The 8,715-nt window shown below is 38.0% G+C and overlaps 1 pseudogene across 1 annotated transcript; it reads right to left on the reverse strand.

The window, feature by feature from the left end:
- Window positions 1–5,948: 5,948 nt before the first annotated feature.
- Window positions 5,949–7,499, reverse strand: LOC307096031 (E3 ubiquitin-protein ligase RNF168-like; annotated as a pseudogene). Its single transcript has one exon. The product of its transcript is annotated as an E3 ubiquitin-protein ligase RNF168-like (transcript).
- Between the last annotated feature and the right edge of the window lie 1,216 nt (window positions 7,500–8,715).

The following is an 8,715-nucleotide window of genomic DNA, read 5'->3' on the forward strand; positions in this document are numbered from 1 at the left end:
TGGAAATAGTTCAAGTGCCCATCAGTAGATGAGTGGATAAAAAAGCTGAGGTACATTTACATAATGGAATACTACGTGACTGTAAAAAAGAAGAAACTCTTACCTTTTGCAACAGCATGGGTGGACCTGGCTAAGCAAAATAAGCCAGTCAGAGAAAGACAAATGCCATATGATCTCACTTATATGTGGAATCTAATGAACTAAATAAACTAACAAGCGAAGTAGAAACAGAAGCCTGGATACATGGAATAGACTGACAGCTGTCAGAGGGAAGTGGGAGGGACTGGATGAAGGAAGGTGAAGAGATTAGCCAAACAACATATATGCATAACCCATGGACACAGATAACAGTTTGGGGCTGGTCAGAGGAAGGGGGATGGGGGCTGGGTGGAAGTGGGCAAAGGTGGGGATGGGGGACATCTTTAATAGTGTCAATAATAAAAATAAAGTTAATAAAAGATTTGTTAGGTGGGACCCAAGCAGTTTATAGTTTAGAGATAATTAGTTCCCATTACTGAGGTGATACCCTTTTTTTCCTCTACACAATGCTTTGTAAATATTGAGATTTTTACAATATTTAGCTGGTGGAAATTGTCACTATTCCTGGGCCTATGAGAATGCTGGGAATTCTTTTTTTTTAAATATATTTTTTATTGATTTCAGACAGGAAGGGAGAGAGAGAGAGAGATAGAAACATCAATGATGAGAGAGAATCATTGATTGGCTGCCTCCTTCACGCCCCCTACTGGGGATCGAGCCTGCAACCCAAGCATGTGCCCTTGACTGAAATCAAACCTGGGACCCTTCAGTCTGCAGGCTGACGCTCTAGCCAGTGAGCCAAACCTGCTAGGGGGCTTGGGCAATGCTGGGAATTCTTACCTCTAATCATTTGGTGGTTGTTCCAAGCCATGGACCTATACTCAGCTGAAAACCTGAGTGCAGCCCTCTCTTCTCCAGTACTCTGTTCTGGAAATTCTAATTGCCTTGATCTACTTCCCTCAGCTTTTTATCCTAACCTCAGGGAATCCACTGGGCTCTGACTGTGCTACCTCTCCCTATGGTCGGGAAACTCTCAATGCAATAAGCTGAGAGAGTCATAGGACTCATATTGTTTGTTTTTTCTCTCTCTCTCTTGGGCAGTGGTTCTCAACCTTTCTAATGCCGCGACCCTTTAATGCAGTTCCTCATGTTGTGGCGACCCGCAACCATAAAATTATTTTCGTTGCTACTTCAAAACTGTAATTTTGCTACTGTTATGAATCGTAATGTAAATATCTGTGTTTTCCGATGGTCTTAGGCAACCCTTCTAGCGGTTCTGTAGAGCCTAAGACTATCGGAAAACACAGATATTTACATTACGATTCATAACAGTAGCAAAATTACAGTTTTGAAGTAGCAACGAAAATAATTTTATGGTTGCGGGTTGCCACAACATGAGGAACTGCATTAAAGGGTCGCGGCATTAGAAAGGTTGAGAACCACTGCCCTTGGGGATCACTTTCTTTCATTACCAGATATCCAGAGTCTTGAAAACCATTATTTCAGGTATCTTGTCCTTTTACTGCTGTTTTAGATGGGAGGGGGAATCTGGTCCTATTACTCCATTATCTTTGGAAGCAAATGTCCTGTGCATAGTTTAAAAAAAAATCAGTAATGGCAAAATCTTTGGCATCTCAAAATTTCAGAACGTATTCAATAGTTTGACCCTAAGAGACAGAATTTGATCCCAGAATCAATAGCCCCTGCATTCACCGAACACCCCCTTTACTGTTTTGTAAATAGACGTCATGGAAATTACAGACATGCCTTAATGCAACTTCAATAAAGTTCAGGTTTTAAACTTCAGGGATTTTCAAAGCCAGAAACATTCCAGAAAAATGTCTGATGCTCTTTACCATCTGTCTTTTCACACACTATCATCCATTCACAGGGTGGGAGAGTTTCCAGATTCTTCTCTTGACATCTGGTCACATAATTTAGGTCTACTAATGGAAATCAAAAGGCAGAATTAAACCTATTATCTAAATTTTTCTACCCCCAGTCGCTCTGCATTCCCAGACCTAAATAAAATCCGGAAAAAGGTGTGTGAAATATTCATAAATACAAAACAGAAGTATTTGAGAGTCTTACATCAAAATAATTAAAATAGTTGCCTTGCAATTCATACTGGAAGCTTTTTCTCTCAATGTATAGTACTTTTCCAGGTGGTTTGGGTATATAAAAATAGCTCATGAAGAATGGCATAGTACACAAGGAGAAATACTACATATTTAGTGTGAAGAAATGTTGATTAAAAGATCTCCCAGGAATGCTAAGAATTGGGCACAGAATAAAGTCAGTGAATTAGAATTTCATGATGGTTGATGATTATAATTTTTTCCTCAACCAAATTGGTCTAAATTAATTGATAAAAATAGAGAACATTCCAAATAGTGACAATGGCATTGATAAACGTCTGATGGTAGGAGGGAGCAAGATGCATTAATGAGAGTGATTTTACAGAAGAGATGGGCTACATTATGAGGAATGAGACATAAATTTATGGAGAGAATACAAATAGGAAGGTAATCCTATGGAGAATTTTACATGTTAGGCTAAGGACTTGAAGATGTATAACTTCAATTTCCAGAAGTAACGTGAAGTGGAAGCCTTACCCACTCTTCTCTCTCTCTCTCTCTCTCTCTCTCTCTCTCTCTCTCTCTCTAATAATGAAACAAAACAAAACAAACAAACAAACAAAAATCAGGTTTAAAAATAAAACAGCTTTCTTGTTTGGAATATGATGGCCTAGACTCATCTCTCCCAACGCCTCTCTACTAAGTACAAGTAAAAAGCCTGAAAATAATAAAAGAGACAGTCATTAGAGAACCCTGAAGGGGAAAAGGGGGAAAGCAGACTGCATAGGGGCCTGGAGGACTGAAAGAAAAACAGTGACCCAGTATCTCCTGGCCACCCATCAGGGGCAGAAGCAAAACCAGGCCCAAACACTCCTGACTTTCCAAAGAACAGAAAGCATACCAGGCTCAGTGTCTTGATAGAGGTAGCCCTGATGGCAGACACTTTATATAAAGGGAACTTGCTCTCAGTAATGAATTGGATATATCTCTTCACCAGTTTGCCATGTCTTCCAATTTTCCTTTCTGGTACTTTTTTGTTATGTAGAACTTTTAATGTAATTTTTTATTTTACAAATATACACAATAGTCCAGTTTCACTTTTAATATTTTAATTTTCAACTTCTACATAGTCTTAATACTCCTTAAAAAATTAAACACTTTTGTATCCCTTCCACAAAAATGACAAGAAAAATTAGCAATGAATTCTTATTACTGACACAAAACAGTAGTTTCTAATAAACAGGCATACATGGCAGGACTATCAGAAAGACTATTGGCAATGGGATAGTGAGGACTTGGGGTAGGGGAGGACGGGAGTGGGCTGGAAGAGGTTAATGGAGGGGAAAGGAGGACCTATGTAATGCTTTCAACAATAAAGATTAAAAGAAAAAATAAAACCTCAACGGAGGGTACCTTACCAGGAAAAAAAGAAGACTATTGGAGAAATTAATTTTTATCTTAAAACCTGTTTTGTTCAATTATATACTTGAAACCTATATGGTTTTTTGAACCAAAATCATATCAGTAAATTCAACTAAAAGAATATAGCCCAGCCAGCGTGGCTCAGTGGTTGAGTGTCAACCCAGGAACCAGGAGGTGACAGTTTGATTCCCTGTCAGGGCACATGCCCAGGTTGTGGCTTAACCCCCAGTAGGGGGCATGCAGGAGGCAGCCAATCAATGACTCTCTCATCATTGATGTTTCTTGGTCTCTCTTTCTCTCCATTTCTCTCTGAAATCAATAAAACTATTTGAAAGAAAATAAATCTAAGTAAAAAAAAAAATCTAAGAGTTTTTGTTAGTCTATTAAAATGTCACAAGTATTCCTATTCCAAAATAATAAGTGCTAAAATGTGTAAGTCTAATTTCTAACATTTTAACTTCCAAAAATCAACCAGTTTAAATAAAACAACCTAAGAAGAAAACATGTCAAAAATGAGCATAAAATTTAGATGAAGTAATTTTCAAATTAAGAGAACTTTTTAAAAAATACAGTCATTATGACTTTAGTTATTACTCCTAAACAATTAAATTTGTATTTTCACTTGCTTATTACAAATGCTCATTACACAACAATGAGCCACAGAAAATGCCATATAACTGACTAGTTCATTATTCCACATTTTCCAATATAATATGACAACTAAAAATAGATCATGAACTTTTTAAAAATGTAAACATAAACCAGAACAATCTGATATGTAATATTTGTTCCAAAAAATAAAAATTACAAGACACAGTAAGAAGAGATAAAAAAATATGAAAATAAAATAAAATTTATCTTAAAACCAACTTTAGTCAGGAAGACTTCTTCACAGAAAAATAAGTTGTCAAATAATATAAACCCTAAATAACTAACACTATTTTCCCCCTTTTAGTTATGTTCTATTTCAGGAAGATTAAATTACATAACTTGTAATTTGAGGCATTTCCATAATGTCCACCATAAAATGTAATGTAAAATTACTCTTAGAAAAATATCAGTGTGATGAGAAGATGGATTTTAGTCTATTTTAGTCAAATTTGGTTAGTTTCTGACAATACTTAAGTTCAGCACAATCACTACTCAGATATCAATCCCCTTTTTTTTTTGAGAAAGGGTATACTAAATTTTAAATTATCATCAAAATTCTACAGATAATTACCCAATCAGCATTTGAAGCAGATGCCATCAAGTGTAGAAAGATTAACAGAATTTCAGTTACAGAATTTAGAGGAAAAAATCTCAATCATGTATAAAAATATTGACAAATTTAAGCTAAAATTAGCCCTATGACATTTTTTTTTACCTTAAGAGGATAACTAGACATCAACAGAAATACTGTTAAAACTGTTGTTTGCTCAAAGTTGTTCATATTAATGAAACAAAGGTTAATAGTTAAATTTCACAAAATGAAATCACTGCCTTCTGATTTAACTTTGAGGCATAATATAGGGCAAAACCCTAATGTCATACTTTCTATTTCTTTCCATAAACACAAATAAAAGTCAATACTAATACAAATAATAAGGAAATAAACAAATGGTTATTTATGCCTGAGGTTCCACACCATAACACCATAAAATATTGTTATATAACTCTCCTACATAAATTCCCTCTCCCCCCTCCCCCAGAATAGCAAACTAAGAGTAATGTGAATTTCCAAAATTTTAGGTAATTTAGTAACTAATTTTGATTTTGACACTATATACTATGGTGTGAAAAGTTGTAAAATCCAAATGTTTTCTGTGTCACTTAGCAAAGAAAGGACGAGGGAGAATGCTTTACCAAATTATACCTCCTACTCCATCCTGGACCAATTTCTGATCACCGGCTCAGTTCCTGTGCTTCCAAGTTATCAGCCTGTCCCATTCAGCCTTACTTCAACTCTTAACTCCCTTTGCATCAAGAGTCTAGTTTCTTTTCTGCAAGTTAATCCTAATTTCCAGAAAACTGATTTTCTGATTTCATGTTGATCCTAACACACTTTAAATAAAAGAAAATGCTATAATGCTTAAAATAATTAGAAGATGGTGACTAGATTCCTTTACTGTTATGTAAGATGCATTTCAAGTGCTTTGCAAATACATGGAAAGTAGCAAGAAAACTTAGACTTTAAACCTGGATTCCTTAACTAATTACTACAGGACAAAAAGATGACAAAAGGCCATAAAACATGCAAATTTTGAAGAAAAGAAAGCTTCACAACAAAACAAACGTTTACTAGATTATAAAACACTCCCTTTACCCACGTATTGCTTTATCTCTGAAACATCCGAGTTCTTTTCCTTGATAACTTAGGCTGTAAGGAATGAGTACTTTGCAGTAATCTCTAGTAGAACTTGGCATCTTTCATGTATGAACATTAACTGAATGTTACAACTGGATCTTAAAAGAAGGTTGCCAGTTTTACTTTTTTGAGCCTCTCTAGGGTTTTGAAGGCTTTATATCAGTTTGTCTTTTGGAGTTGCTATCTTTGGAATTCTCTCCACTTAGCAGTTTGTCTGGAGATGAGGACATAGCAGATAACAGATATTCATCTGGGGATCCTTTTGGCAGGGTTGGCTCTATTTGTTTTTCATCCACCTCCTTGCAAAGATTTAATGCTGATAACCTATCTTGCTCTTCTTGGTTTTCTCTCTCAAAAAGTACATGTCCCAAATCTAACGGTGTTTGAGTGATGGCGACTTCTGTTTTTTCTTGGTCTGAGGAAGCTTCAGGGAACATTCTCCCTCTTTTTGCAGAAGAGCCTGGATCCCCGGCTGTTTCAAACAAAGATTCCTGTTTTTTTCTTTTGGGAACATCTTTTTTACTGCTCTGTGGGTAAGATTCTTCATTTTCTGTCTCAATTATCTGTGTCATATCTGATATAATGCACACACTCACTCTGTTGCCACGAGGCTCGACTGCAGCTTCTCTGGAGTAGGAAATGCTGGCTTTAGGTTCCTCCTCTTCATCATTCTTGCTTGGTTTCATTTTGACTTTTCCTCCAAGGCACAATTCTGTACCACTGGCACATAACTGAGGCATAGGTGACTCTATTGAAGACATTGCACCTTGTTCTTGAATTGCATGACATATTTGAGAAGAAAGTGTTGGAATATCTTCCTTAATTTCTGTGCCTTGGCACATAGGGCTCTTTATATCACTACTGTCACTCTCCTTAGACATGGAGCTTTTCTTGCCTTCTTGCACAACTTCTGATAGTGATACTGGCCCATACTGAGATATAGGTGACAAATACTCCTGGATATCGCCAGTGTTTGTTTGTTGGTTCATTCTTTTCGTTTGTGACCTGGTTGTGACTCGATTAGATGTTCTGGCATACATGGTAGAAGCCCAGCCAGTTTCCTCATCAAAATTAATATCAAAGCTTATCTTTCTTGCTAGTTCTCTATCACTTTTCAGTTGTCTTTCTATCTCTCTTTTCCTTTTTTCTGCCTCCTCTGCCAATAATTGCTGTATGTATTCTTCACTGGCTTTGTTTTCTTCTTCTGCATTAGCTCGTTGCAATGCCTCCATCTTGCATTTCTCCTCTTCGTATTCTCTCCTCAATTCTCCAGGTTCACTTATCAGATGAACTGGCTGAACGTCATCATAACTTTTTTGTGATTCTTGGCAAGAGACTCTCAGATTACATTCTTCTGGATAGTGTTTTTGAATTTTCTCCCACAATTCCATATTGACAAGGGTATTTCTTCGGGTATTGTACCAGGTCCATCCAGAGATCCAAAAGCGACAGAAGGGACAGCATAAATTCGACTTTTCTACAAGGGATTGAAAGCATGGCTTACAGAGCGTGTGATCACAAGGTAGTGTTACAGGCTCGATCAGGATTTCTAAACAGACCTTGCACTGGTATTCAGACAAAGGAGGGATGGCCTCTTCAGGTACTGCCATTTTAATGTGCTAATTAGATATAGTCAACATCAGCACCCAGAAGAGAAAGAATAGTATTTCCAGCCCAATTATGGAGCAAGACAATGAACAGTTTTGTGTTTAAATATGTCCCGCAGCGTGTCAGAATTCAGAGATTTGGAGCATCAAACATGTCTTAAGGCAAGAGGGATTCTGCAGGCCAAGTAAACAGTACTACCATGTAAGGCGGTGTATCAGTCCAAGTTTAGGACAAACGTCCGGTAAGAAAATTAACGGTTCAGTAAGAAGACCTCGGCCGTTGATCCAAGACAGTAATGTAACGGTTTTGGCAGGACAGACGGCTCTCTGGCGTGGGGCGAGTTTCACACCAAATTCCCCTCTCCCCCTCACCAGGTAAGGATGCTTCCTTGGCTTCGGGTAGACAAGCCAGAGACAGTCCAGGAGCGCCCTTTCAGGGCCACCGTCTCGGGACGAAGGCTCTGGAATAACAGTGCTTCGGCCCTGCCCCGGAAGCACTGCTGAAGCAGGACTTCCGGTTTACTATTGCTATGGCGCAGTGCACATTCCTTGGTCCACCTGGCCCTGTCCTGGAAGCAAGAAGGGGGGATCCCCTGAAGCAGGACTTCCGTTTTACTATGGCAGCAGCACAAAATTCCCCAGACCCTGCTTTCCAGCGTCTAGCGAGGTTTCCGGGTGCTTTGACCCTTGGGTCTGCCAAAAGCTTTTACATGGTGCAAAGGTAGCGTGTCTGACTCCAAAAAACCTTCCACAAATCTTATCATTAAAAAAACAGAAGTTAGGAAGCATTATCCCAACCTATCTTCTTTCCTGTCGCTTTAATTCTTTTTAATAAATGCACTTATATAGCAGCAAGCCTAATTAGACCAGAGGTAGGATATGGAAAGCAGAATAAACCATTAGTTGGGCAAATAAAACTAAGATGGATTCAAGCAAGAGGAAGGTGCTGAGGGTGGGGGTTCAAATCAACCGCAGCAACTCTGTTTCAGAGACAAAACTCCAATCTCTAAAATTCTTGGAAGAAGATAAAAGCAAGAGGAAATAGGGTACCAGGAAGCAAGTCAAGGGAATAATTCATCAGGCCCAGTAATTAGAATTATGGTCTGATTTAAGAGCAGGACCAGTAAGCAGGAAGGCTAAATCATGAGGTACAAAATTTACTGGCCTAAGATTCTCCTGCCTTGGGAAAGAAATGGACCTAGAATCCAGAGCAGGGATGAAT

The sequence above is a fragment of the Cnephaeus nilssonii genome (assembly GCF_951640355.1).
Source record: "Cnephaeus nilssonii genome assembly, chromosome: X".
Lineage (NCBI taxonomy): Eukaryota > Metazoa > Chordata > Mammalia > Chiroptera > Vespertilionidae > Cnephaeus > Cnephaeus nilssonii.